This window comes from Mirounga leonina, unplaced genomic scaffold (genome assembly GCF_011800145.1).
Source record: "Mirounga leonina isolate KUSES-001 unplaced genomic scaffold, KU_Mleo_1.0 Mir_118, whole genome shotgun sequence".
Lineage (NCBI taxonomy): Eukaryota > Metazoa > Chordata > Mammalia > Carnivora > Phocidae > Mirounga > Mirounga leonina.
Window position 1 is genome coordinate 5,404,048 of NW_023270277.1, and position 27,108 is coordinate 5,431,155.

A 27,108-nucleotide genomic window follows, 5' to 3' on the forward strand; every position below is an offset into this window, starting at 1 on the left:
AAAAGAGCCACAAGATCTCACCAAGATATATCAGCAAGAGCCAAGAAAACATGCATGGGACTCGATCCTGGAATTGTGGGATCAAGGTCAGGGTGAAACATAAAGGAGGATAAGAGAGGATTCTCCTGTGACCAAGGATTTAACACCTTGGCAAGGACCATGGGAGATGGTGCTAACACACTATAACACATTATAATGGCACTTGAGAGCTGGGAGAAAGCAACGGCCCATGTTAAGTAAACTAGAAATCTCAGAACTTCTCTAGCAGCATGGAAGAAGGGATCAAATTCTCAGAGAACTGGGATTGCTAAAGTTGATATACTATTGAAACCCCTTGGTTTTAACAGGGAATGGTGGAATACCAGCCAATTAGTAGGCAGGAGGGCTTGGAGGCCCTCTGCTTGCCAAAGCAAGAAGGTATGCCCTGGTGAATGGGAGACATCAGGTTCATGCATTCTACAGGTCATGACGAACTGTAAGAAATGCTCACACAGAATGGTGTTCCCCAATATCAGTATGACAATAGGATCCCAGAATACCAAAAGCTAGGTGGTAATGCTTAACCATTAGAAAAAAAGGTAAGTGCAATTATTGCAATGGATGGCAAAGTCAGAACGGCATTTGGGGACCCTGATCTGCCAAGAGCTATGGAGATGACTAAGAGAACATGTCATCTCCAAGGGCAAGAGAGACGGCAGCCAATGAGTCAGGAGGGGGACAAATAGAGTTAGTGATCTATGGTACTGTCTTGTCCAAAAGGAGGACAAAAGCATTTGTTAATATAGATAAATTAAATAGTTATAATTACTAGGTTGCCACTAAAAGAATGCAGAAAAAAAGGGAAAGGAAGCATAGATAAATAGAAAGTACAAAATAACATGAAGGACTAAAAACCAAATGTATCAGTAACTTCATTTAATTAAATGAACTAAGTGATCTAGCTAAAAGATAAAAATCGCCACAGTCTGAATAAGAAAACAAAATCCAAATATACTCAGTTTATATAAACGTATATCTAAAACAAACAGATAAAACTTTCAAAAGTTGGGGTACCTGGCTGGCTCAATAAGTAGAGCCTGTGACTCTTAATCTCAGGGTCTTGAGTTCAAGCCCCACCATTGGGTGTGGAGCCTACTTAAAAAGTAAATACAAACTGTCAAAAGTAAAAAGAAAGAACACCATATACTATGTAAACACTAACCAAAAGAAATCTGATGTAACTACATTATATAATATATATTTTAAGGCAAAACTAATTAATAGAGTATCAATTCATAATAACATAACGTTCTAACCACTTAGAAGAAAAAAACAGAGAAACTTGTATGCAATTAATAATAGTCTCAAAATACATAAAATGAAAATTGCTAGAACTACAAGGATAAATGAAAAACCCACCACCATTTCAGAAATTTTGACACAACTCTCCCTAATGAGTGATTCAAAGAGGAAAAACAAAACAAAAAACAGTGGAGATACAGAGATACACACCACTTGATAACATACTTGACTGGTAAAGACATAGAATGTTATCCCCCAAACTGTACAGTTCATTCTCCTTTAAAGCACACCAGAGACAGCTACAAAAATAAACCACATATTGGGTCACAAAACCAATGACTCACTTTTTAAGAAATGAATTTATAGAGAGTATATCCTCTGATGGCCATGCAGTTATACTGGAAGTAAAAATAGACAAAAGATAATTTGACAATACATACATGTTTGGAAATTAAGAATTACATGCCTCAATAATCAAGAACTTAAGGGAAAATTAGAAAATATGTTTAAATAAAATAATGCAGAAATACTACATATCAAAATTCAGGAAATGGTTTTATATATATTAGAAAAGAAATAGAGAAAAACTTTCATTAGAAAGACTAATGAGCTAAGCATCCATATCAACAATCTAGAATGATATCCATACAAAATTGAAAGAATTTTTTTTAATTTTTTTTATTATTATTATTTTTTAAGATTTTATTTATTTGACAGAGAGAGAGAGACAGCGAGAGAGGGAACACAAGCAGGGGGAGTGGGAGAGGGAGAAGCAGGCTTCCTGCTGAGCAGGGAGCCTGATGTGGGGCTCGATCCCAGGACCCCGGGATCATGACCTGAGCCGAAGGCAGACGCTTAACGACTGAGCCACCCAGGCGCCCCGAAAGAATTTTTTTAAATGCAGGAATCGATAAAGTTTGTTTTTTTAAGGCACACAATAAAGAAGGTGAAAAAACAAATTTAATTCTTGGAAGAAATGAAGAAAATTTGTAAACTTGTGGCAACACTGCTCAAGAAAGAAGGAGAAAAGAGAGGAAAAGAAAGCATGATCCAAAATGAAAATGTAGGCGATTTTACCACTTTACGCCAATATCAAAAATTTAAACAAAATGAGTGAGCTCCTAGAAAAAACAAAACTTACTAGAAGTGACTCAATTAATGTAAATGAATCAATAACAAAACTTTTTCCTCAAAGAGAGTATTCCAGGCCCACATGGCTTCAATAGCAAATTCAATCAATCTCTCCCAAAGTCTTCCAGAGAAGGGGGGGGGGGAAGTATTCTCCACAAATAACAGATGAGAAGAACCTTAATAGCAAAACTTGACTAGGTCTGAAAAACAATGGTAAATTATAGAACAATCTGACATTTAAACATAAATGCAATCATCCTGAAAAAAGAAATGTTGGCATTCCAAGTCTAGTGGTATATAAAGGAATTCATACACTATGAGAAATGTATGGCTTAATATCTGGAATTCAAGATTGGCATAACGTTAGAAATTCCATGAAATTCACCACTTCAACAGATTAATGGAGAAACTCCATATGATCTTAATGAATGAATAAAAACAATTTGATGAAACTCAATAGTAAGTCATGATAAAAATCACTCTAAACAAAGGGGAATTTGAAAGGAACACCTTAATCTAATAATAAGCATCAGACAAACACTACAAAAATCCTAATACCTGCAGTAAAACAATGAAAGCTTTTCCTCTGAAGTTGTCAACAGGACGGAATGAACGAAATTCCCATTCTCACGATCTGCTTTCAGCACAGCACCTGTGCTTAGAAGTAGGGTATCCATATGGGAAAAAAAAAATTGCATTGGATCTCTACTTTACACCCTGCGCAAAAATCGCGTCTATGTGTCTTATAATCCTAAATAGGGAAGGCAAAATTATAAAGGTTTTAGAAGATAATAGAAAATGGTATCTTCATCCCTTGAAAATATCTTCATGGTTTTAGGGTAGGAAAAGATTTCTTACACAAGACAAGCAACAAACAAATTAAAAAACCCCTAATCATAGAGAAAAAATAGATTTTTCAGGAACTAGCCATGCATGCCTTTGTCCCAGCTCTAACACAGCTCCTTCTAGAAGCTTTCTCTGGCTCCTCCAAGGATCCTAATGCTTGCTGCTTTGGTCCAAATTCCTAGAAAAGCCCTTATAATGGTGTAATATTGTATTTTGGTTTCCACATCTGTCAGTTAAGCCAGACTTTAGGTTTGCTCATAGCAGGAAACCTGTCTGATTGATTTCTATACTCGGAAACGCAGCAAAGCGTCGCACACAGAAGCTGGGCAGTGAACGTTTGGCAAATGCGTGTAAACGGAGAACACAGCTACGGACCACACTGCATTCACCTGCTCACCGTGCAGAGCACTAATAAGAGCTTAGAGAGTCTGCAAGCACTTGCCGGGAGAGGACCCTTTCGGACGCCCTTTCTGGACATGCTGAAGATACAGTGTGCGTAGGAGCTCCGCAGAGACCCTGCGGGCGGGGCTCGGTGCCTAGGCACCACGTCTCCCAGCTGGAATGCTTCGAACGAAAACACAAACGTAGCTTATGGGAAAATGTGTCTTTGTGCTCGGATCCTCTGGGTTTTCCCGGAAGTGCTTTGGCTGGGCACGCAGTGTGTGCGTTCTGCTAGATGGGCAACAGCTGGTGATAATTCTCTATGTATGGAGTGAGGGATTTAGTGACTGCTTCACTTTGCACTGTGTTTCATTATCTTTGTTTCTGCCCTTTCAGCTTTTGTAAGGGGCTGTAAAGGAGTGTGAGGCAGAGGAACCGAGAACCAGCTAGGGGGCAGAATGCTGAGATCTGCGAGCCAGGTGAAGTATGAAGTTCCTGCAGGAAAGATCTTTATTGTCCAAACGCTTACACTTACAGGTACACAGAGGTCACCGAATTCAATGTCATCCTTTTGCAGCCAATGAAACAGAGGCCAAGGGACCAGCCGGAGATCCCCCAGCATGCTAGCAGTTGAGCAGGGGCTAAAGTCTCTCTCCCCAGGTGCCTCGTTAGCACAGTAGGTAGCCCGTCAGTCTCATAGTCTTTCTCCCCACCCCCAGCTTTCTTTATCAAACACCACTTCCACCTCTGCCGTCCTTGGTCAAGCTGGGGAACATCTGAAAAAAGGCAGAGCTGTACAACAGTGATGTTCACGCTGTGAAGTCCTCTAGCTCTGCCCAGTGACTTCGGTGACCACAGCAGAGGCCTGGAAACAAAACAGAATGCAAAAATCCCTGCACACATAAGTGATCCTTTCCCCCGAGAATCAATCAGTCAATGTTGTAAAAGCACTACACAAATGCCGTATTACTGGGTGATCGTCTGGCATGTGCTGGCTGAGCGTGTTAATGGGAACACTCACAGTCTACAGACTACCTGTCAATCCACAAGATGCCCAAGAGAAAAGAAGTTCACAGTTGAAGTCGCTAGAGGAGGAATAGGAACAAGTCATCATTAGAGAGTAATGGGACTCAACATACCCCAAAGTCCCCATTCACCCAGCAGCCAGGACCCTGCTGCCAGGCAAGTAAACTTGGCCCCAGCTCCCTTGGATATTCCCTTCACCCTACTGTATCATCTGAAATGTGATGTCCCTTCACATAATTTATGGAAACAGGCAAGGGATATATACATGGATAATAAGTAAGCCAAGAGACAGAAAGACAATACAAATAGATGGTATATCAAAATTTTAGAGAAACAACTCTCCACTGGTTTCTGCCGGGCACAGGATGTGTTCTGCCTGGTGGCCCCTAAACTGCCATTGCCACCTGGGCCCTAGAGCATTCCTTGGGTCCTGGTGACAGGCCAGGGGACAAGGCGTCCCAGGGGCAGGAGGCAAGTGCAACAGGAGCCCCCTGTTCCCTGCCTGTCTTCCCCTTTCGCTGCCAGCAAGCAGGAGAATGGCACAACCGCACTGATGATGGGGGCTCCATGCCCATGTGCCCAGCTGCTCTGCTCAGGCACCAGGCAAATGCAGATGAACCACAGCAAACATCTCAAGCAGCAGCTGCTCCGAGGAAGGATGACAGCCCTGGGCAGAGGCGAGGGGGGCACAGCAAAGAAAGCTCAGGAGGCTCGGTTACCAAAGAAAAGTTGCAAGCCACGGACTGAATAAGGAGATTCGCCTTTAGTTGGGAGGAAGGAAGCCAGGGAATGGTACAACAAGCTGGAGGGAATGTGTGACAGGAAAATAAACTTACATTTTATGAAGACACGGTATTTATGTCCTCAGATGAAAACAAAAACAAACAAAAAACCAAATCCAGAATATAGGACAAAACATGGCCAGGAAAAGCTTACTTCTGAGTAACTGATACATTTTTATGGATAGCGTGAACCTTCAACTGCACACTTTCTCTTTTTGCTCTGGTTGCTGGGAAGAGCCCATGTTTTAACTTGCAATCCAACTTCACTAAGTCAGCAGGACTTTGTAGTACAAAATCCCATGACTATCTTTCCCTCTGGTTTCATTGTACCATTTTATCGTTCTTTTCTCTTCACTCTGAATCTTAAAAATCAATCTATGTGTTGCTGTTTTATTATAGTATTGTAAGCCACATGAAATAATTCTGGGAACAAAGCAGGGCAGAAATATAAACATGGAGACTAGCAGGATTTGAAAATAAAAAAGCAACAACCAGTGAAAGAAACGAGCCTGGATCCCAAATATGGGGCCAGGGAAGGACTACGGCATGAGACGCCAAGCACCTCTCTTCGAGTCCGGACCAAGTGACCAACCATGCAGTGCTAAAGTTGAGCTGACTGTCACCTCTCTGGAACCCAGCTGCACCACGTGTCAAAATGGAAGGGTTTATTTAGATCATCAATAAGATCCCCGGCAAATGTAAGAGTTGATGATTTGACATTTGTGCAGCTTTGTGTGCACCACCCAGGAGGAGGCTGGAGTCTGTGGCCAGAGTGCCACCCTGCAACTGAGACAGATACTGCTCAAGAACAGGGTGCTGGAGACTGACTGAAGAATAAGTAGAGGTTGCAAGGGCTTTATTATTCCAATGAGGTAAGAGTTGGCTTGGGAGTTGGCAACTGAAAAGTGGAGAGATAGGAATTTGAGCTTCTGCTTTATTGAACTCAGAAGAGCCACAGGAGAAAAAGCAAAGCTGTCCCTGGCAGGACAAAAAGCTGGCTAATGGCCTGCTGTTCAAACCTCAGGGTTTGGGAGAAGCGTGGCTGGGGAGAGGAACCACGTCCCTGATGGCTCCTCACACACAATGGCCACCCTCTGAGAAATACCAGATGGAAGTCCAGGGCAGCCGCCATGTGTCCTGATAACCACAACATGATTACAGCTTTGGAAACACAATTTAGAATGGGTGTCTTGGGGGTGGGTGGAGCCTGCATCCGAGGGAGTGCAGATGTGCAATTATGTTCCATTTGGATAACCCAAAAGTGTGCCGCACAAGTTAACATTCACCTTGGTGACACTGTACAGCCATGTGTTCATTATTTTCTAAAAACATGGTCAGACCAATGGAGCATATCTGCTCTTTGGGGGCCTGTACGATCCAGAATGCAGACAGAGAAGACTAACCTCTTATCTGTGACTCTTTATGGAGGCATCAAAGATCTATTCTGGTTCCTAATAAGTTGAACCAAGTAAAAGTTTGGTTAAACTGGATCTCACTGGCACTTTAGGCCACAAAATCTGGGATTTTTGCAAATAGGCCGAGTAAGGCCAAATAAAGATCAGTATTTCTAACCTCAGAATCAGTGACCACTTTGTCAAAAAATCGTGTATGGAGGGCGGGGGGGGGGGGGGGGGGGGGGGGCGTCATCCCTGGATTGCTGTGTTCTGCCCCTCAGCACCACATACTTCTTGTCCTGCTTCAGATTGCCTTGTCCTGGACATGGGACACCCCAACCCAGTGTCCCGTGTGACCCAAGAGGGACCTGAGAAAAGAGAACCAAATACCTGTCTCTTGGTCACAGAGCTTTTCAGAAAGACAACGTCACATGAAGATGCTGGAAATCGTAGGAAGAATGGGGACATGGACCGGGAAAGCAGAGTTCAAATCCCCACTGTTTCACAGCAGCCTGGCCTTAGAGAAGCACATGAACCTGCCGGCCCTCCGTGCCCCAAGTATCAGAGGGAGGTATGGACACTATCCCCTGGGGCTTGGGCAGCATGAGTGTGACGGTGCGCGTGAGTGTCCCCGGCACGCTCACCTCCTCTGCCGAGAGCCCGATGCGCTACCCCAAGAGGGTCTGAGCCCCTCCGGCCCTCGCCTGCCCAGCCATCTTCTGAGGTGTCTCCCCCAGGGGACCTCCAGAGCTCTGCAGTGTTCAGTCCACGTGTGATAAATGGGAGAGAGGGCCCGAGGGGGAAGTGCTGGGACGGGGGCTGATGGTGGGGTGTAGTCTTGTCAACACTCAGCAAGTAGCCCTCTCTCAAAGCACATACGCAGTTCTCAGTGATAAACAGTGCTTGGGATAATAATGGCAAACTGGGGTCATAATGATGCTTCTCCCACTAAAGGGTTTAAGATTAGGAAAGAGTCTTAAATCAGCCTGGCCTGGACCCCAAAGGGAACTCCCTGCCCTGAGGGGGACCATGGAATCAGAAAAGCTTAATTTTTCTGCTGTCCTTGTAGGGCTGGGCCCAGCTTGCTATCCCCTCAGGGCGTGTGGGGGGAGGGTTGGGGAACAGGCAGGCCCAGGCTCCTGGGGCATGCTGGCTGCCTCACCCCATGGGTGGGGACACAGCAGGAGGGTCAGGTGCGGGGTTCTCCTACCTGGGTCAGTAGTGGTCCACAAGGCAGTAGCCAGGAATAAGAGCAAAGGTAAAGACGTGAAGTAAGAGATCAAGAGATGAGAAGCCGTGGGGGGATCAGCAGAGATGGTTTGGAGGAATTCTAATGTACCTATAGAAACCACTGTAACTCCAATGAATGGGTTCATTCACTACACTGGGGACTCAGCAGAAGTCTGGAACTCTGCTGGGTGAGACACAAGGAGACAAAGCACAGGGACACCGAAGTGCTCCTGGAGATCGTGGGTCACTGGAAAGGCTCAGGACAGAATTCCAGGACTGCCTAAAGCAAAACCGGTCAAACCTCATTAGTTCACCACTCTGCAAAAAATGAAGACAGAGGTGCCTGACTCACACAAGCGCCCCGAAATCTGCAGTAGATAAAGCTTTTTTTTTTTTTTTTCCTTACTGCTGGAACACTTCTGCATTTCTTCTAAATTTGCCTGTGATTTTCAAGTGTGGGAACCAGTTTCAAGTCTAGCATAGAATTCAGTATTAGAAACACGTGTGACCCAGGCCGCCTCCAGCTGCTCACCCCACAACCCCCTGGAAGACCCCTGGAGGGTCTCCTTAGGAAATCAGTGGGCCAGGACTGGCGAGGCATTGCCCCGTCTTGGTTTTAAAAGTACGTGCTTCGCGAGGGCCTTCTCACATCTCCCAAAGAGCTCCAAAATGGCAGATTAAGCGAAATTTTTGTTTTGTAGCAACAATTCTACTTTTCAAAGTTTTGGAAACCTGAATATTTCCAGCTAAATTAGAAATATGTTGAATCCAATGGAAGTGTGGGATGACAGGGTGTAAGTGACCTGGCAAAATAATTTAACCCACTTGCAATACCCGCCAAAGATAAAACATTCTCAAATTATTGCCTGAGATCTGTTGGAATCAATGTTTCTGACAGTCACAAGCAATTTATCAAAAACTCTTCAGGAATCTTTTCTTTGGCTGTATTTTATTTTCCATCCCCTAAGTGATGAGCAGATATTGATTAAGATAGAATGGTCCACACACATGATCCCAGATTTTTTAAGTTTTTAGCAAGTGTCAAAACAAAGAGTAACATGAACAGTTCTGTAGGAAATGTGTTCCCATTGTTACTTTCATACACTTTGTTATTAAAAATATAAAATAAAAACAGTTGGTCTTCTTGAGTGACTCTAGTTCTAAACTTACATAATTTTCTAATCCTGTTAAGAAGAATTTTCGAACTGAAATATGTCAATATACATTTCCAGATGCATGTAGGACTCTACGTTAATTAAAGTACCAGTTCAATAAACAAATATTGGCAAGCCCCAGGGGATCGGCACTGAGCTGGGTGCTAAGACAACTCTCCTTGCCAGACAGGACAGAAGGTACGGTTTCCAAGGAAGGATAATTGAACAATTTGTGTGGCCTGAGCTACGTGACTCAACTGTTCTGGACGCAGTACCAACAGCTCTCACGAAGCAATGCTGGAGAAAGGTAGTCATAATTCCAGACGGAAGACAGGACTTAGCCCGGCCACCCCTGCTTCCCCGGCCGGTCACAGACCCTGGGGCCGAAGCCTTCCCTGCTATGGTTGTGCCATTGAGCCATGGCACTGGAAGATTGTACTGTAACAAAGCTTTTCCAGAATCTACCATCCTTTTTTTATTAAAAACTGAGCTTTATCTGTAGGACTTTATAACCTTGAGAAACAAACACATCACGTTAGCCCTTTCCTCAAGAGATCAAAAAGTACGTATTTCTGATCTTTGTATGTCTGTTTCCATCTAAAACAAGCAAAAGGAAAATGTTATGATGAAATGAACTGAGAAGGAGCAGAGCAACTGGCAAATGTGAAGTAGAAATAATCCCTGGGTGAGATTCTGAACGTCTGAACCCAGGCAGCCGCTCAGGAGCGGACAATACACGGGCGGACCCTGGAGAGAACTGACGCGGTGGGATCGTTAGTGTTTGTCACAGGTTGGGAGCAGAAAAGATGAAGAGTGTGCCAGGGCCTCAGCAGGGGGACCTGGGGCTCATGGCAGGGAGGAACTCTCTCAGGCAGGAAAACCAAGTCTTTGGTTTCTGAGATTAATTTTCAAGACAAAGTGCCCTGTACCTCACCCTCTGGGACATTTCCCCCCAAAGTACTTCCCGTGGCTCAGCAGAGGACACATCCAGCCCTAAGAATCTGGGTGCCCAACACACATGACGTGCCTTCAAACATTTTTCACTTTAAAAAACTGCCTGAGTCTAATATGTTCTATATAGAGTTGTATGAGTATGCATGTGTGTATATGTATCTTAACTTCAAATTAATGTCATTGCATTTCCCCCAACTTAAAGTCAAATCGACTCCTCATGAAGTTGTGTGGCACATTTTCTGTAGTTCTCAGTGCCTCCCACGGATCAAGTGTACTGTTCCCGTGTAAGAAGCCAGAGCACATACAACTGGAGAGGTGATGTGTGATGTGGAAAAGCAGGCTGTAGAGAGAGACACGGACCCATGTGCAAAGGGAAAAGACCCGAATGCTGGGGAAGGAGGAGAGGGGTTCAACCACGGTCTGTGCCACGGACTGTGGGGTTCACCCTGGAAAGCTCAGGGAGAGGCAGGCTGGCTGAGTACCAGTGCGTGAGGGAGAAAGGCACGGCAGGGTCTAGAAGAGTGAGCATGGATGCTATGGACCGCATACCCCTAAATTCACGTTGAAAGCCTAACCCCCAATGTGATGGTACTGGGGGGGCTTAGGGAGGCGATGGGGTCATGAGGGTGGAGCTCTCTCGATGGCATGAGTGCCCTTATAAGTAGAGACACAGAGAGCTTGCTCCTCTCTCTCCCTGTCACAGGAGGAAACCGTGCAAAGGTGGTCATCTGCAAGCCAAGCAGACAGACAGCCTTCAACAGAAATCAGATCTGTCATCACCCTGATCATGGACTTCTAGCCTCCAGCACTGTGAGAAGTAAGTGTCTGCTGTTGAAGGCCCCAGCCTGCAGGATTATGTTACAGGGGCACGAGCAGACGAAGAACGGACTGGGCAGTGGGGATCACCATGAGCAGAGTACACTGAAGGGCTCGGTGGGAGGCGGTCGAGCAAATCTACAGGATTCCTTTGGGACTTTTCCTCTCAGCATTCAGGGGGAGTGACCATAAGGCACAGGGGACAAGCAGAGGCACTCGCAGTGTCAAGCGGAGCACATCTGACGTCGGGGGTTTGGATCGCAAGGAGAGGTGAATGATTCAGGAAGCCCTGGAGGTAGGAGGGGCCCAGCACCAGGCTGGGAAGTCACCTCGTAAGAGGGCAGGAGATGGCAGGTCTTGGATGTCTGGAAAGGAAGAAGTCCTAAAGTACGCACAGGAGTGCCCAGAGAAGCCTCTGTTTGGCTCCCTGATTCATTCAGCAAATAGCGTGCCAGTCCCCTGAAAGATGTGGCAAATGTGGGGTGAGGACAAGAGCAGAAAACCATCATCTAGAGGCATGGTAGAGAAGCAAAGGGCTCACAGAGTCCAGAGACAGAAAACCGAGGCAGTTGGGAAGACAGTTGGAGCCTTTAAATAATGTTTGAAGCTCTTTAATTTAAACATGAATCTCTCCCCACGCCTTTCCCTCAAATCTTCTGGGAGCACAGAAGGAATGACCGTAGGAGCAGAGATGCCCCCTCATTGAGTACTGAGCATGCCCTGAATCTCTCTCCACACGGAACCCTCCCAGCCAGCCCACAGGGGAGGTGCTGATACCATCCCTTCTTTCCCAGTGAGGGAGCTGAGGATGAGCAAGATTCAGAAATCTGACTGGCTTCAGGGTCAACAGAGACAAAGCAATGAAATCCAAACTCCCAGAGCCCCAACTCTAACCTCCATTAACACCTTTTGTGCTATTAGGAGTTCTCACGCCCCTGGAAGAACCCACAGGTGGACCTCAGGAATCCAGCTGTGTTTCTCTCGGGCCACGTAGCCACAGAGCAGTGCCCCTGAGGCCATGCCCATCACTGAGACGTAGGTCTGAGGTCTGCAGAGGGTCCTTCTACCCTGTGGATTTGTACCACTCGGTTCAGCAGTGATACAGCGCAAGAAACAGCCATACCCACTTGGCCCGCCAGATTAGGGCCTATAGACTAGAGGCCCTCTGGCGTACAAATGTGTTTTGGCCAGTGCTGTATTTTATTTAAATATTAAACGTGAACATTTCTAGGCAGGGTATGTGCTCTCTTGTTCCATCCTCACCATCTTGCCCCCAGCAGCTCCCCACATTCCAGCTACAGTCTGCGTACTGAAGGCACTTGAGCAGACTGCCCCTGATTAAATTAACGCCGACCTATTCATAATCATTTTATTATGTACTTAATGTAATTCATCAGTCCGGTTTTTATGGCTGAATATTATTCCATATAGATATATATTTGGAATATATATATATACTTATATATATATTTATCCATTCATCAGTTGATGGATACTTGGGCTCTTTCCATAATTTGAGATATTATGTAGATATCTGTAGATAATGCTGCTGTAAGCATTAGGGTGCATGTACCCCTTTGAATTAGTATCTTTGTATCCTTTGGGTAAATACCCAGTAGTACAATTACTGGATCATAGGGTAGCTCTATTTTTAACTTTTTGAGGACCCTCCATACTGTCTTCTACAGGGGCCGCACCAGCTTGCATTACGACCAACAGTGCACGAGGGCTCCCCTTCTCCAAATCCTCACCAACACCTATTATTTCTTTTGTTATTGATTTTAGTCATTCTGGCAGGTGTGAGGTGCTATCTCAATGCAGTTTTGATTTGCATTTCCCTGATGATCAGTGATGTTGGGCATCTTTTCATATATCTGTTGGCCATCTGTATGTCTTCTTTAAAAATATGGAATGCTTCATGAATTTTCATGTCATCCTTGTGCAGGGGCCATGCTAATCACTGTATTGTTCCAATTTTAGTATATGTGCTGCCAAAGCAAGCACCCGACTAATTGTTTAAAACACTTCAGAGATCTGGAGACAAAAGGTTTGTTTATCCCCTACAACTGGTTTCTGCTGCGATGAGCAAACCGTATACTATCTGGGATTCGTGGACAACGTGGGGAAGGGAGATGATAAAGCACTTAAGACCTCCCTTTACTTCTAGCTGTGTTCTGATACCAGGAAGGGATCTGGAAGCAAAAGAGCAGAATCAAAACCGGCTCTATCTTCTGGGGACAAGGGGTGGCATTACTCAAGTGTCTGGCATGCTGCTAGAAGCGGGCAGTCTGGGGCCCTCCCAGCAAGGCCTGGGAGGCGCCGCACGAGAGCACATGCTCACTGAGGGCAGAGCAAGGCCGTGCTAGGTGGTGGCGGAGTGGGTGCTGCAGTCAGGCCTCTGGGGAACCACAGTCCACACTCGCACCACCGATGCACCCAGGTCTAGTCCGATTGCTGCAATTCAGCACAGCTCTCCACTGCCTCCAGCAAAGCCAGGCCAAAGAGTGTCTCCAGGTGCAGGCGTGTCTGAGAAGTTTACCACAGGTCCCCTTCTCGTGTCTGCCCGACGTAACGCAGCTCTGTGCACAGGGGGATAATGGAAGTGACTGCACTGAACACAGTTGCTTGGAAGACCAAGACTTTAAGCGCGGGGCTCTCGGCCAAGTGCAGACTGGCCTTGTGTGCAGTTTGCTTATGCTTTTAAGCCCGGTGCTTGGGGGTAGCTGCAAAGAGGTGGGGTCGGGGTCCCTAGAGTTCACTGTGGGGGAAGCACATGGCCATGAGGAGACGTGCTACTGCGGACTGGCCAGAGCTCCCAATCAGGGGCAGTTTATTCCACAGACACACCCTATGAATCATTACCTTGTGGTTCAAAATGCAGGGCTTTATAGGTGGAGGTTGGTAGAAGGCGGAGCTGTGTATCTTTGTGCATTTATTCAGGCAATAATGGTTTATTGGTCGTTAGTACCTGAATTAGAATTACACAGTCCCCCAGGCTCCTCTCAAGGCTCCTTTCTTCCTGAATTGTTTCCTGACTCCTCCAACCACTCATATCCTCAAAAATCAGCACCTTTACTGGGGCACGATCATTGCCAAAATGCCTGCTGTCAGGGGAACCCGCCTCCTGTGACTCACGCCTTTGTAGCACCTCTCCCCAGGAAGTCTGCAGGACTTGCTGACTTGCTTCTGGTGAATCGAACATGGAGAAGGGAGGAGACGGCACATTGAAGATAAAGTTATGAAAAGACTGGGTTTCACCTTCCAGCTTGCACCCCCACCCTCAGAAACATGCTCCAGGAGAAGCAAGCTACCGTGTCGTGAGCAGCAGTATGGGGAGGCCCACATGGCAAAGAACTGCCATCTCTGGTCTTGAGACCTGAGGCCTGTCCACAACCACAAGAGTGTGCTTGAGCCTTGAGACAGTAACAGCCTTGTCCTTGTCCTCAGAGACCCCGAGCCAGGCTCACCCAGCCAAGTCTCTCCCAGAGTCCTGGCCGCATAAACCGTGAGGCAACAAATGTTTGGGGCTTTCAGGCATCAGGTTTGGGGGTCGTTCGTTACATAGCAATGGATAACTCATACAGATTTCTAGATGAATAATGCCAAGTAACTGGGTTGTCCCACTTTACAGTGTAAAAATGTGTGCCAGGCGTGACATTCAACTCTGCACCGGCTCAGAGGTCCAGGATCCCTCCCTCCCTGGCACCCCTGACACAACCTTCCCCTTCACACTGGCTGTGCTTGTCCCCACCACCCTGCTGGTGCCGAGGCCCAGAGCGGCCCGCTGACGCTCCGCTCCAGAAGCCGGCCCTCGGGGGATGGGCCAGCAGACACACCAGAGCCGGAGGGAGCGGAGACCGAACAGCACCCAGCGACCCTTGGCCGGCTTATGCTGCCTCCAGCTCTCCCCACTGGCAGGCAAACCCCAAGCCTGGTTTCCACCCTGAGAGCCGGCACGCAGACGGCGGGGCCGCATGGATTCCACTCGACCTGGTCACCAGGCAGGGCACAGCAATCCACCTGAGCCAGAGGCAGCAGAGTCTCGGCTCCCACTGCCCTCAGCCAGACCCAGTCGCCACCCGGACACTGCAGGGCAGCGGGCCTTCCGACACGAACGAGGACAGTCTCTCCAGCCTGTGGACCTCATTCAGCCAGGGGACTCCACACCAAAAGTGGTAAGCAGGTTTTTGGATTCAACTGCCCTGACTGACCGGAGGGTGAAACCCTGCCCCCGAGGCGGGTCTGGGCCAGCTGCCATGGCAACCGACTCAGAGACCCAGAACTGCCCTTCCTTGGAGACCACTGCAGGCATGGCTGGAGCCAGCCCACGGCACGAGCTCTCTCTCCACGTTAGCTCAGGGGCATCACTGCCTTCCCTACCTCCCTGGCCAAGGTCAACCCAGTGAGCCCAGACAGTTGCACTGACTTGTTATTGTGGGGAGCAGTGAGGGTGCTGCTCTGCCCTTCTAGAGATCCCTCCCTCCGCTCTCCCTTCAGCCCCCAGCACTTCCCAGGCAGCCCTCCGCTCCACGTTAGCCTTCCTATCTTGCAAAGAAAACCTTGGAAAACCTCCACTTACCAATTCCAAACAACACAAAGATGAATGAGAGACACTCCCTGGCCATGCCCAGGGTTATGGAAAAGCTTAAGAAACAATTAGTTTTGTTTTAGCAGGTAAGGGTGGGGTGGGTGGATTAAAGGGACAGTACAGACAAGATACTTGTTTAGCCTCAGCTCTGAAGGCGAGGAGACAATTCTCCCAAGAGAGAAGCTGAAAACAAGGACAGTCAAGGCAGGAGCAGCTACATGGAGCAGAGCAAAGGCACAGAAAGCATGGAAGGCAGGTGCGGGTGAAGAGCAACCTTGATATTGGGATAAGAATCCAAGAGAACCAGATGGGGGTGGGGGAGGGCGAAAGCGGGGTGGGGGGGCGCAGGGGCAGTGTGGCTGGAAACAGCTGTGACTACTTTGCAAGGGACCTTGAATTCCCCACAAGGGATTTGAGGGTCAGCTGTTTTCAAATACTATCATTTCTGTTCTCAGGACCCAATACTGGGAACCTGCTGAGAACATTACCCCAAATTCCTTCTGGTCCTTTCCCAGAATTTCTGCACTCTTATTCTCCACCAGGGAAGTACACACTGGAATTAATGAATGGGACACAGTCTTTGATGTTCCTGGGGAAACACTGACTGAGAGAAAAAGTCACTGCATATGTATATGTATGAAGATTCCCAAAGCTCCTAATCAGGTGGACTGACAGAATAGCACCTACGGAAGGGGACAGACAGCTGTGGTGGAGAACAAATCATATGTTACATTCAGACAGCTGATATCTGGAGTGATAAGGAAACCCATTTACTTACCACTTACGCGTCAGATTTCACCACTGGTATTTGTTGCTATACTGTTTGTTTTAATTTTGTTCCCCAAATTCATTCGCCATTGGATTTAGTAACAACTGGCCCCCGTATTTCCAGCTGGTGAGTATCTCATACGGGCCAGTGTGCTCTGCCTGCAGCCCAGCCACGGGAGGCTTCCGTCCTCAGGACAAGCAGAAAGGCAATTCTGGATCTCACCACCTCCCAGGGAAGGGCTCCGCTCAGCCTGAGGCCACAACAGGCATGGAGGCTATATTCATTCATCTCTCTTCAGCCCAGCACAGATCTATGTGGCACTCCTCACTGTGACTATGATATTCAATGGCTCCGTCTGTTTTTATGCCTGCAAGCATGGCTCTTAGTTAAATAATGTTCCCGCAGCTTCGGGGGCCTGCACGTCCCAAGGAGAGTCATGCCAGCTCGCTGGGTGCCCCTCACACCTGACCTGCTGTAGCAGCCGGCCCCAACTGCTCTGGGCCAAGATGATGCCTGAGTTATCAGGCTGAGGCCTGGCGTGGTGTGGCCCATACCACTCCCCACAGAAACCAGGGGCACTGAAAGCACTTTCCTGGTCAAGCTGCACGGAGACTCACATCCACCCTGAGCTATCAGCACACCTGAGAAGTTGCAGAACTACAGAGGTGAAAACAGACCTCAGGTGTCTGATGTCTGGTATGGCATTCTCTAGTAGATCTGCAGGTTAATAAGGGAATTCTGTGCTCCTCCCAGCTGCAGTGACAATGAAAATAACAAAATAGCAACAGGTGCTGCCAGTTACCTTGGCCGCAGCTCTGAGACCACAGATCGATTTGGGAGGTGAGAAAATACTAGTGGGGCGGGGACAGACTCAGGGAGAGACAGGCCACCAAGTAAAGGTGCGGTGCCCCTTGTCTGGGGCTGCTTAGCAAAAGTGAACGTAGATGTCAGGAAACAAGAGAGACAGATAAGGAGGCCACAAGTCTGAAATCCAGCCATTGGCAGGGCCATGCTCCCTCCAAATCCTCAAAGAAGGATCCTCCCTGCCTTGTCCAGCTTCTGCTGGTCCTAGGAGTTCCTTGGCTATGGCTGCCTCAGTTTAAGCTCTGCTTCCCTAGTCACCCAGCATCTTCCTGCAGAGAAATGAAGTTCCAAGAAGTCCCCACAATGAGTAAGTAGCAGAAGTATATTTTCCTCAAAGCTTAATCCCTGAGTCAACATCCTAGATCCCCTTTATGCAAAACAGGAAGGTACCTCAGGGCATTCTTCATCCCTGCCTGCTTCCGCTCTGGGATACACAGTCCCTCAGTTACAGCTGTCCAGATCTTCTGATCTTAGTGATGATGAAATCAGCCCCTAAAGTTGTGACCAAGGCCCCAGATTCAGAGCCAGCAGTAGAGGGTAGAGGGATACCTATAACAGGAATCCTCTGCATCTGCCCTATCTCCATTTCTGTGCGGGGCTTCCGTGGGTTATCTCAGCTCCTGACAGCTCATGAAATTGCTAGTCCAGCTTTACAGATGAGGATGCTGATGGGAAATACTGCATCTGCAGGATCTCAGTCACTGGGGAAATGATTATGAGAAAATGTGGCTATCCATTTGGGAAAAAAAATAATAAGGCCATATCCTCCCCTCATCCTTCATATCAAAATAAATTCCATGTGGATCATAACAATAGTGCAAAAAAACTTAGATTAAAATCACTATAAAGGATTTGGGTGAATATGTTCATAATCTTAAGACATGAAAAGCCATTTTAAGTATGTCAACATAGCTAGAAAACTATTTTAAAGAAATATTAGTATGGCCAAAAAACAACAAACAAAGCTGATAGAAAAAAATGACATCAGGAAAAAGGTATTTTGAGATAATATTCTTAATATACCATGAGTGCTTTAAAAACAATAAGTAAAATACTAGTATTTTCAAAAACATGGACAATTCATGAAAGAAAAATTAAATGGACAACATACGTATGAAAAGATCTTCAACCCTTTTTCTAATTAAAAAAATATAATTTAAATCATATATTTTTCTATATCAGATGAGATAAAGGTATGACCATGTTGGAAAATTCAAAACATTGACACACCCATGAACTATTGGTACAAGTCCGGGGATGACCTGATAACACGTATCAGCATCTTAAACATACATAACACATGGTCCACTCATTTCAGTGTGTGCGTTTATCCTACAGAGATCACTGCTTTTTAAAGATTCATGTTTAAGGATATTTATTGCAATGTTGTTAGAGCAGAAGAAAAAACAAACAAAAACACAAATAACTGAAATGTCCATCACTGAGTATTTGGTTTAAAAATTTCTGGTATATTAATACTCTGGGATAGAAGAAGGCAACCATTACAATCCTCACATGTGCTAATTAGGTATACACTGGAGCTCAAGAAAGCATCCTAGCTGGAGAAAGAGCTGGAAGGATCAGCATCTAGGTAGTTCATGTTGCTAGGAGAGTGGAGTGAGCCTGCCCAGAAGGAGCATACATATAGAAGGGAGGGGAAAAGATGATCTGGATTAGAATGCTGACATTTCAGCGATGGTAAAAGGAAAGGGATCCTCAAAGAAAACCAGAAAGATGGTCAGGAAAAAGAAACAAAACCTGGAGAAATGGCCATCATGGAGGCCAAGAGACTAGATTTTTTTCAAGAAGGAGGAAAGTTTAACAAAACCAAATGCTGTAAAAAAAAAAAAAAAAAAAAAAACAAGTAAAATAAGTACTAATATATTTATTGGGTTTGAGACACACACACACACACACACAAACACACAGGTTGGTGGTAGTCTGAGTAAGAGGAGTTTCATGGCAGGAGGTTGGGGGCACAGAGAATCCACACTGCAGTAGGTTTAGAAGTTGACAAGAGTTGAGAAAACATAGAAAGTGTAGACAAATATTTCAGAAAGTTCAGCTGTAAATGAGAGGAGAGCTGTGTGGGAGGAGAGCAAGAAAAAGGGCAAAGTGTCCACAGAAGGGTATCTGGTCTGTCTCTCTTTTTTTTTTAAGAGGATGGAAATCTGAACGTGCTTCAGTGCTGATGGAAGAAGATGTTGAAGAGAAAATAAATTCCCTGGGTAAGTGGGAGGAGGTGGTCCTACACCAGAAGAAAAGCATTTCCTAAATATAATGCAAAGGGAGGAAAAATATGGGTGGACATCAAAGTAACTTTTAGGGGTTGTTGTCAGTTCACTCAGGGTGGAGGCTCAGGAGTTCTCCCCTGGATCTGCTCGATCCAGTTAGTCGACATGGGGAGAGAAAGAAAACTCAAGATGTTACAGAAGATTTAAGAGTCAGACTTAAAAATGGCATTCACCACTTCCATCTACAATTGCACTAGCTGAAATCCAGTCATTTGCCCAAAAAAGCTGCAAGGGGAGTACAAATACTGTCTAGCAGTAGACACAACAAGATAAGATGACAGATGTTGGTAAGAGACAGATGTTGGTAAGCATTAACTTTCTCTGCCAGAGGGGGGAAAAAAAATGTGTTGTTGTGGTTGTTGCATTGATTTTATTAGTATTTGTGTCCCTAACAGCTGACTCTGTGACCTGAACACAGTAGGTCCTCAAAACATCTTTGAGGAAGAAAGAAAGGAAGGAGGAACTAGGGAAGAAAAATTAAGTGTGAGAGAGAGGAGTGTTTTTCTAGAACTTAGGCAGATGCCTCAGACGTAGATACAGAAGGTAGCTGCTTAGCTGGTATGACTTGGGTGGGGGTCTCCCTATAAAATTCCTGTAACAATGGAAACCCAGTGTCACAGTTACCAGCTCCATCCCAGAAATGAAGACAGCTGATCCAAAATTGAAGCCTGTCAACAAAGTGCCCTAGTTATGGAAAAGCAAGAAGGTGCCAGAAACCACAAAGATAAATCACAAATATGCAAATGTTATGGTCCAGCCCAAGTGACCTCTAGAACGGATGGTACAGTTGGTAGCACCGATGTTGACAGCCGTATTTTTATACCCTTCAGGGTCTCATTCAGATGTTTGCTTTCCTTTCATTCATTCATTCATCCAAGAAATGTGCACCATTCTGAGTTATCAGCAGTGATGGTGTTTAGGTTCACAGAGATGATTAAGACTACTTATAGTCTAATGGGGAGACAAACATGGACACCAACAAGTGCACTAAAGTGGATTCCAGTGGAGGCCGAACGAACAAACTGTAATTCTATGAGAGGAGTCAGAAAAGTCTTCACAGAGATTATGACTCTCAATCCAGACCTTGAAGGGGGAGGTGGCCTTCACCAGAGCATCTACGGGACGAGAGAATATGGAGCAGGAAGCAAAGGTGCTCTATAGCAGTTAGAATTAGTAAAGGCATGATGAGGGAGTGCGCACAAGACAGCGCAGTGTGCCACTCTATACGGCCAGCCGCCTGCGGGACGGTGGGTACTGACCCATGGCTTCTAGACTTATGCGTGGTACTCATGTCTCACACTGACAAAGCAGCCACAATCCCAGCAGTTAATGGGGGAAAAGTGTCTCCACCTTGTTGCCGGGTAACTAAGCACTTCACAGTTCTGATGGTCACATTTATCTCTTCATTTCAGTGTAACACACTTTACAAAATAACCACAGGCTACATCAACCCTTCCTAACATGTATTTGGAGCTCATCTCACTCTCTATATGTGTGATACTGTTTTTGTTTTAATTTTTCCCTTTAGAAAGGGAACAAATCACATCTTGCTCAAAACACTATGTCTTCATTGTATCTGTATCTCCAGATTGTCTATGGTGGTGTTAATGTAGCGCTTTAAAACGCCAGTATGTCTTAATAACATAGTATACCTTTTGCTCTTGCAAAAACATCACATTATTCAATGTACGCAACTGCAAAAGGATATGACTCTTATATAATTTACGTGTCCTTGTGGTGTGTTATTAATGTGTGCACTTTATAAGGGTATAATTTTGGAAGCAATTTTCCATAAAATTGTTATAAGTGTTATCTTATAAATTTGAGATAATTTGGCACAATATTCATTTAACCAAATTACCCCCCTAATAACATCTCTTCATTTGTAAATACCAGTTCAGACTGACACTACACATTTTTTGGTAAGACACTGAGCCTTCTGGAATCACCCAGATATTGCTGCATAATTTAGGGTGAGGAACAACTTGCTCTATTCCCGTAAGTATGCCAGCTTTGTTCTCCTAGATTGAAATGCACAACAGACACTGTTTGGCCAAAACTAACACTTTTGCATGAATGCTTCTAAAACCCTCATAACATTTGCTTCTGGGAAGTCATCAAGGCAGGAGTATATATCAAAATGAATAATGGATTAACATTAAAATAACTTACCATCACGTGCTGACTCGGCTTTTTGATATTGGTTCTGTGGCTTTGTACAAGATCTGCAATGTCAATAATCTTCAGACTCTTCATTGATTATATGAAGATAATGGGACTTGACTGGATCGAAAAGCTTTCTTGGAGCATAACATCAAATATCCCTGATCGACTTTAGTACTTAATTATATATTACTCTACCTTGCCTATTTTTAAGGTCTATCACATCTCTACAAATACATTGCAAAGTCATCCATGCCATGGCATGGATCGTCCACCCAATCACTTTGTAAAGCATTTAGATAGTCTTCTGTGCTAATAACTAGCACTGAGGAGCCCCAGAGGCCTGTCTTCAAGTCCCATCTCCCCCAGTTACTGGCTCTGTGTTCCTGAGAAATTTACTGCTCCTCTGTGCAGGTTGCTTTGGGTACATCACATAATCTCCCTGAGCCTGAATTCGAGTTTCTTCATCTGTAAAGTGGACACAATAATGCCTCTCTTCATAAGGAGAGAGTGAAGAGGGTCAATGACAGAACACCAGTAAGGGCTTTAACACAGTGCCTGGCTCATAGGAGACTCCGAGAAATGTGGCTAATAAGCAAATGTGAAAAGTACTGAGGAAGGTTAGGTCTTAAGGAAAAATCCACTCTCGTCCTAAAGCCAGCCTAGCATACAGGGGGGACAGGCACTCCTGGGGCAGCTAGCAATCACGAATGAGAAGCGCTCTTTATCTCCATCACAGTGCACTAGAAGCACTAGACAGAGTTCTTGAATTAAGCTGAAACTACTTTCTGATTTGATTTAAAAACATACGGCAAAAACAGAAGAGGAAGACATTGAGCCTTCTAGAATCATTACACCCAACGCTGACGTGCATTCAGAGAAGGAAGAATCATGCCCTGGAGTTCTGCACAATCACAAAGCCACCCAGAAGGAGCAAATGCAAGGTGCTGCTGAGCAGGAGTCTTAGAAGGAAGCGGTAGGCAGGTGAGGAGGCTGGCAGAGCTTCCAAAGACCTTGACGCCAGGCTGGGACAGGATGAATAGCCCTGGTGGTTAGGAACAAAGGCATTAATGTGCTAATTCTCTTTGTGATTCTGAGTATAAATGTCCTGGTCCCTGGAGTCTGTAGGCATGACAGATGATGACTAACGGGCCAACTGCTCTCCCTGGCCCAGGCTGCGCTGACGCCTGGCCAGCATCTTTAAACAATGAGTGAGGTGTGGGGATAAAACACATTTTGCTAAGCTGTGTCCATTACCAAGTAAATCATGGCATATCATGGCGAGGCAGATATCAAGAGTTCTATCCTCCATGACTAAATTTCTGTATATACTGAATCTTTTCATTGACAGGGGAATCCCATCCCCCCTTCAACCCAGTCATTCATCATGTATTCAGTAAATATTGTCTGATTGCTGACTCTGCCAGGAGGAGAGTGATAAGACACAGCCCTGCCTTCTGAGAGCTTACCGCTGCCATGGGCAGCAGGCTTCACTAGTTTTTCCTTAGTACTTCCTCTAAATCCACACTTCCTTTCCTGGGCCCAGTGATGCTTGAAGTAGGGTGGGGGCACTTATCCAAAGTCTCCTGAAAAGAAAAAAAATTTAAACCCAAGGATCTCCCCAGTGAAGACGCCTGGGTCTCCAGAGAGGCCAGTGTTTGCCAGCAATCAATTAGCCAGTGAAAAGGTCTCAGAGTTTTGCCACCACCGGGCAGCTAAGAAGAGGTAAAACAGCATAAATTATCAGGCCAATGGCACAAAAAAGGGGATCCAGCCTGGACTGCTGTGGATCAATACCGACCTGCCCTTATCGGCCTGTCAAAACTGTTTTTGCTGGGGGCCAAAACTACTTCCCCCATTCAACCTTGGCTATACCTTGGGCATCCCTCGGTTTTACAAAGGATAACTTGAATTTGCTTCCCAAAAATGGATATGTGGAATGGCTGAATCTCAACTCTCTGCGTGTTACTACTACATAATCCTCATGTGAAACGCTTCCAGTCTGTAAGGATGGAGCTAGACGTAGAGTTAGCATATATTCAGCAAGAAGCCACCACTTACCCTGCTCTATATCTGGCCTTTCAAGACAAAAAAAAAAATTAAGGCAGGACTGCTGGTCTGAGGAAATTATAATCTGCAGGAACAACACAAGAACAAGTAACAAGAGAACAAAAAACGTGGGTGAAGATCATTCTGGTGCTCGGTTATGTGGAACAGACGAAGGGCAGCTGGGCTGGGGCAAGCTCGGAGTGGCTGGAGATGGCCAGAGTGGGGAAGATAACCTTCATAACGTGGGGCACGCATATCCCTACTCAGAAAGCCCCTCTCAGGCCCCCCCCCCACTCAGAAGCAGATGACAAGTGAGAGCTGACCCAGACCTGGACACGTGCTGCGAAACCACAGAAACTCCACAGAAGTTTCAGAGAGGAACCTTTCAGTTCCACCTCAGCACTTCATGAGCAAACAAAAACCAAGCTTCTCTACAAGTTTGCAAATCCCCACTTAATTCTCACCCTTTTGCATCTGTGGCAAGGCAGTGGTAACGTCACAGGAATGTTGAGAAGTCACACACAAATGTGACAATTACTACAGCTTGGAGAGTGGTCATACGAAGTCGTGGAAACTGGCAATACATTTGTGTAGAGCTGACCGTGACCTGACAGGCAAATTTCCCAGGAGCTTCGGAAAGAATTTTCACCACCCATGATGCCTGCTGACTAGCGAGCGCTGTCCTGGGTGTCAAGGGGTTCAGGCAATGTCGACGGCAATTGAGGCTCTGAAGTAAGAACCTCGGAGGTTGGTCAAATTCTTAAATACTTAGCTATCCTGTATCCGGGGAATGCTGCATTTTCCAACTAGTGTGGAGAGCTTCAGTGCTGTATTTTTAAAATGTGTTTCAATTCCACAAACCCATATTGAGCATATATTGTGCCAGGCACTCGGCAAGAGAGAGAAATATAGACATAAATAAACTGTATTTCCTGCTCTTAATGAGGACCTAGTCTGACAAGAAAAACATAAGCAAGTAAGTACAAGGGATGTGACAAGTATTACAAAGAATTACATAAAGGAAGCTAAATGTGTTACAGGCACCACTTAAATCACCATCACTGCAGGTCTAGGGCAGAACAAAACTACAAACCCATCCAGCTGCCATGGAACTGTCTGACCACAATTTCCTCCTTGATCATAAAACCATCAAATATTTGTATAGAACACAGTTTTAATACAGTATCAGCTACATTAATTTTCACACTCCCCAAAGTAATTCCTTGTGTCTGGTATCATAAGACCCTTCTAACAGTAAATAAATGGAGGTTCAGAAAATGAAGTGACTACACAAAACTAAGACGTGTCAAGTTACATAATTGGCCTCGAATCTTGGACCTCAAGCCATGTGCTCTTCTTAATACAGCCTATGGTTCTATCATAACTGTAATTCCTCAATGTATAATCAATCATATAAGTAATTACACTAAATGTAAAAGGCCTAACCTGCTAATTAAAGATGGAATCTGTCAGATTGGATTAAAAATAAAACAAAACAAAAAAGCAAAGCCCAACTATCTTCTTTTAATAATGGATTAAAGGGGTGCCTGGCTGGCTCCACAGGAAAAGTGTGTGTGTGACTCTTGATCTTGGGGTTGTGAGTTTGAGCCCCATGTTGGGTATAGAGATTATTTAAAAAAACAATTAAACTTATAAAAAATTATAGATTAAAAGGGTGAGGAGACCTAGGATGTGGAAAAAAAATGTTGCTCCCATCCTTAATTCAAGAAAAAAAAAAAAGAGGAGAAAAAGACAGATAACCCTGGAAGATCACAAAAGTTCCTGAACCAGTAAGAGACCTGAGGTCTCAGTGCAACCAACTAATTCAAAACATAGGGAAAGATGGGAACTGGGAAGGAGGTGGATGTAAGCACTGGCTTCCTGGAGCAGATGTTGCTAAGGGTGCACTAAAGAACATCTGTAACTAAGGGTGCACTACCAGAGGCTATGGAACCCCTGGGTGCCCCAAACACAGAGGTTCACACAGAGTTCCACTTTCTTTCTGTGGACCTCAGGAGGTGCTCACAAGAGCACTGTGGAAGGGCAGAAACCTGAGGAAGCCCGTGGGCAAGTGGGTGGGAGGCAAATGGCAGAAGCGGGAGGCCACAAAGCTCCACCCAGAGTTTTCTTCCACCATCTCCTTTAGGGAATAAATGGCTTAAGACACTGGAAGAAAGACAGCAAGCGTGTTGTGCCAAGGCCACAGGTGAAATCCAATGCAGCTACAGCAAAGGAACAGAAGAAAACATACTCTACCTCCAGAGAGGGGGTATGAGAAAATGTCCTGGGCTTGGAAAATTAGAGATCCCCTATTGCTGGGGAGGACATGATCCATCTCTTAGAGTTCCCACCCAGGGAACTAGGGTCACAGGACCTGCCCAAGATGCAGGCTTAACCAGGACAACAGAGGACTGCCACTGGGCAGGGTGAGGGTGTGGAGGGAGAGTCTCTCTGAGGCTCAAGCATAAAGACTTAAAACTAATGGTGAAACAAGAGAAAACCCATCAGGCAAACCGGCCCCAGCTGAAGCACAAAGTAATGCTAGAGGAGCCAGAATCCTGTGACGTGCAGCACCAAGGACTATAACAAATCCCGCACTCAGCAAATTCCCTACTAAACTGACTCAAATCCCTCTGCTGAAGGCCTAGCAAAAGAAAAGGTGTATCCATTTCCAGACGATCATTCTACTAACACTACAGTTGCCAAATGTTAGGTGTTCAATAGTTAGCCTACATTTTTAGGATAATTCCTTCACCATGCTCCCAATTACTTTTAGGGTTTTATTCTAAGTAAATCTTCATTTTTGGAAGTTCTCTGTGATAATCTTTTAAGAATCCAAGTTCATGACACCAGTCTCTTGCTTCTCATTCTGCAGGACTGACCCTTGCTACTTGCCCAGCATGGTCTCTCACCAATCTTTGCTGAGACCACTCACTGTCCCGCAATTCTTCAAGTGGCCTGATGTCTTCCCCACCCCAGAGCCTTCCCATGTGCTCTTCTCTTTGGAATGTTCTTATTTGCATTCTTCTCTGACTGGTTCCTTTTTCATATCTCAAGCCAGAGTTTAAATGGTACCTTCCCCAAGAGGGTTCATCACCATCCAACTACAGTAGGCCCCTCTGTTTTTGCTCTGAGTGTTTGTCTTATTCTTCTGGCTGCTAGAGCAGAATACCAGAGGCTGGACGGCTTAGACAAGACTTTCTTTTAAACAGAAAAGTATGAAATTTATTTCAATATCTAGTTTCTTTTTTTAAATTGAAGCTGTTGGATGATTTTTTTTTTTTTTAAATTCATTATTAGAGGGGAAGGAAAACACTGATAAGCTATTAAATACTGACAGCAAATAAGATGATCGAACCATGCATTTATAAAAGCCATGTTCAATA

General features: G+C 45.4%; 1 non-coding gene across 1 annotated transcript; it reads right to left on the reverse strand.

Moving 5' to 3' along the window:
* Positions 1-12,895: 12,895 nt before the first annotated feature.
* On the reverse strand, positions 12,896-12,999 carry LOC118007368. The gene has a single exon (XR_004678396.1). It is a non-coding gene; the product is annotated as a U6 spliceosomal RNA (small nuclear RNA).
* Between the last annotated feature and the right edge of the window lie 14,109 nt (positions 13,000-27,108).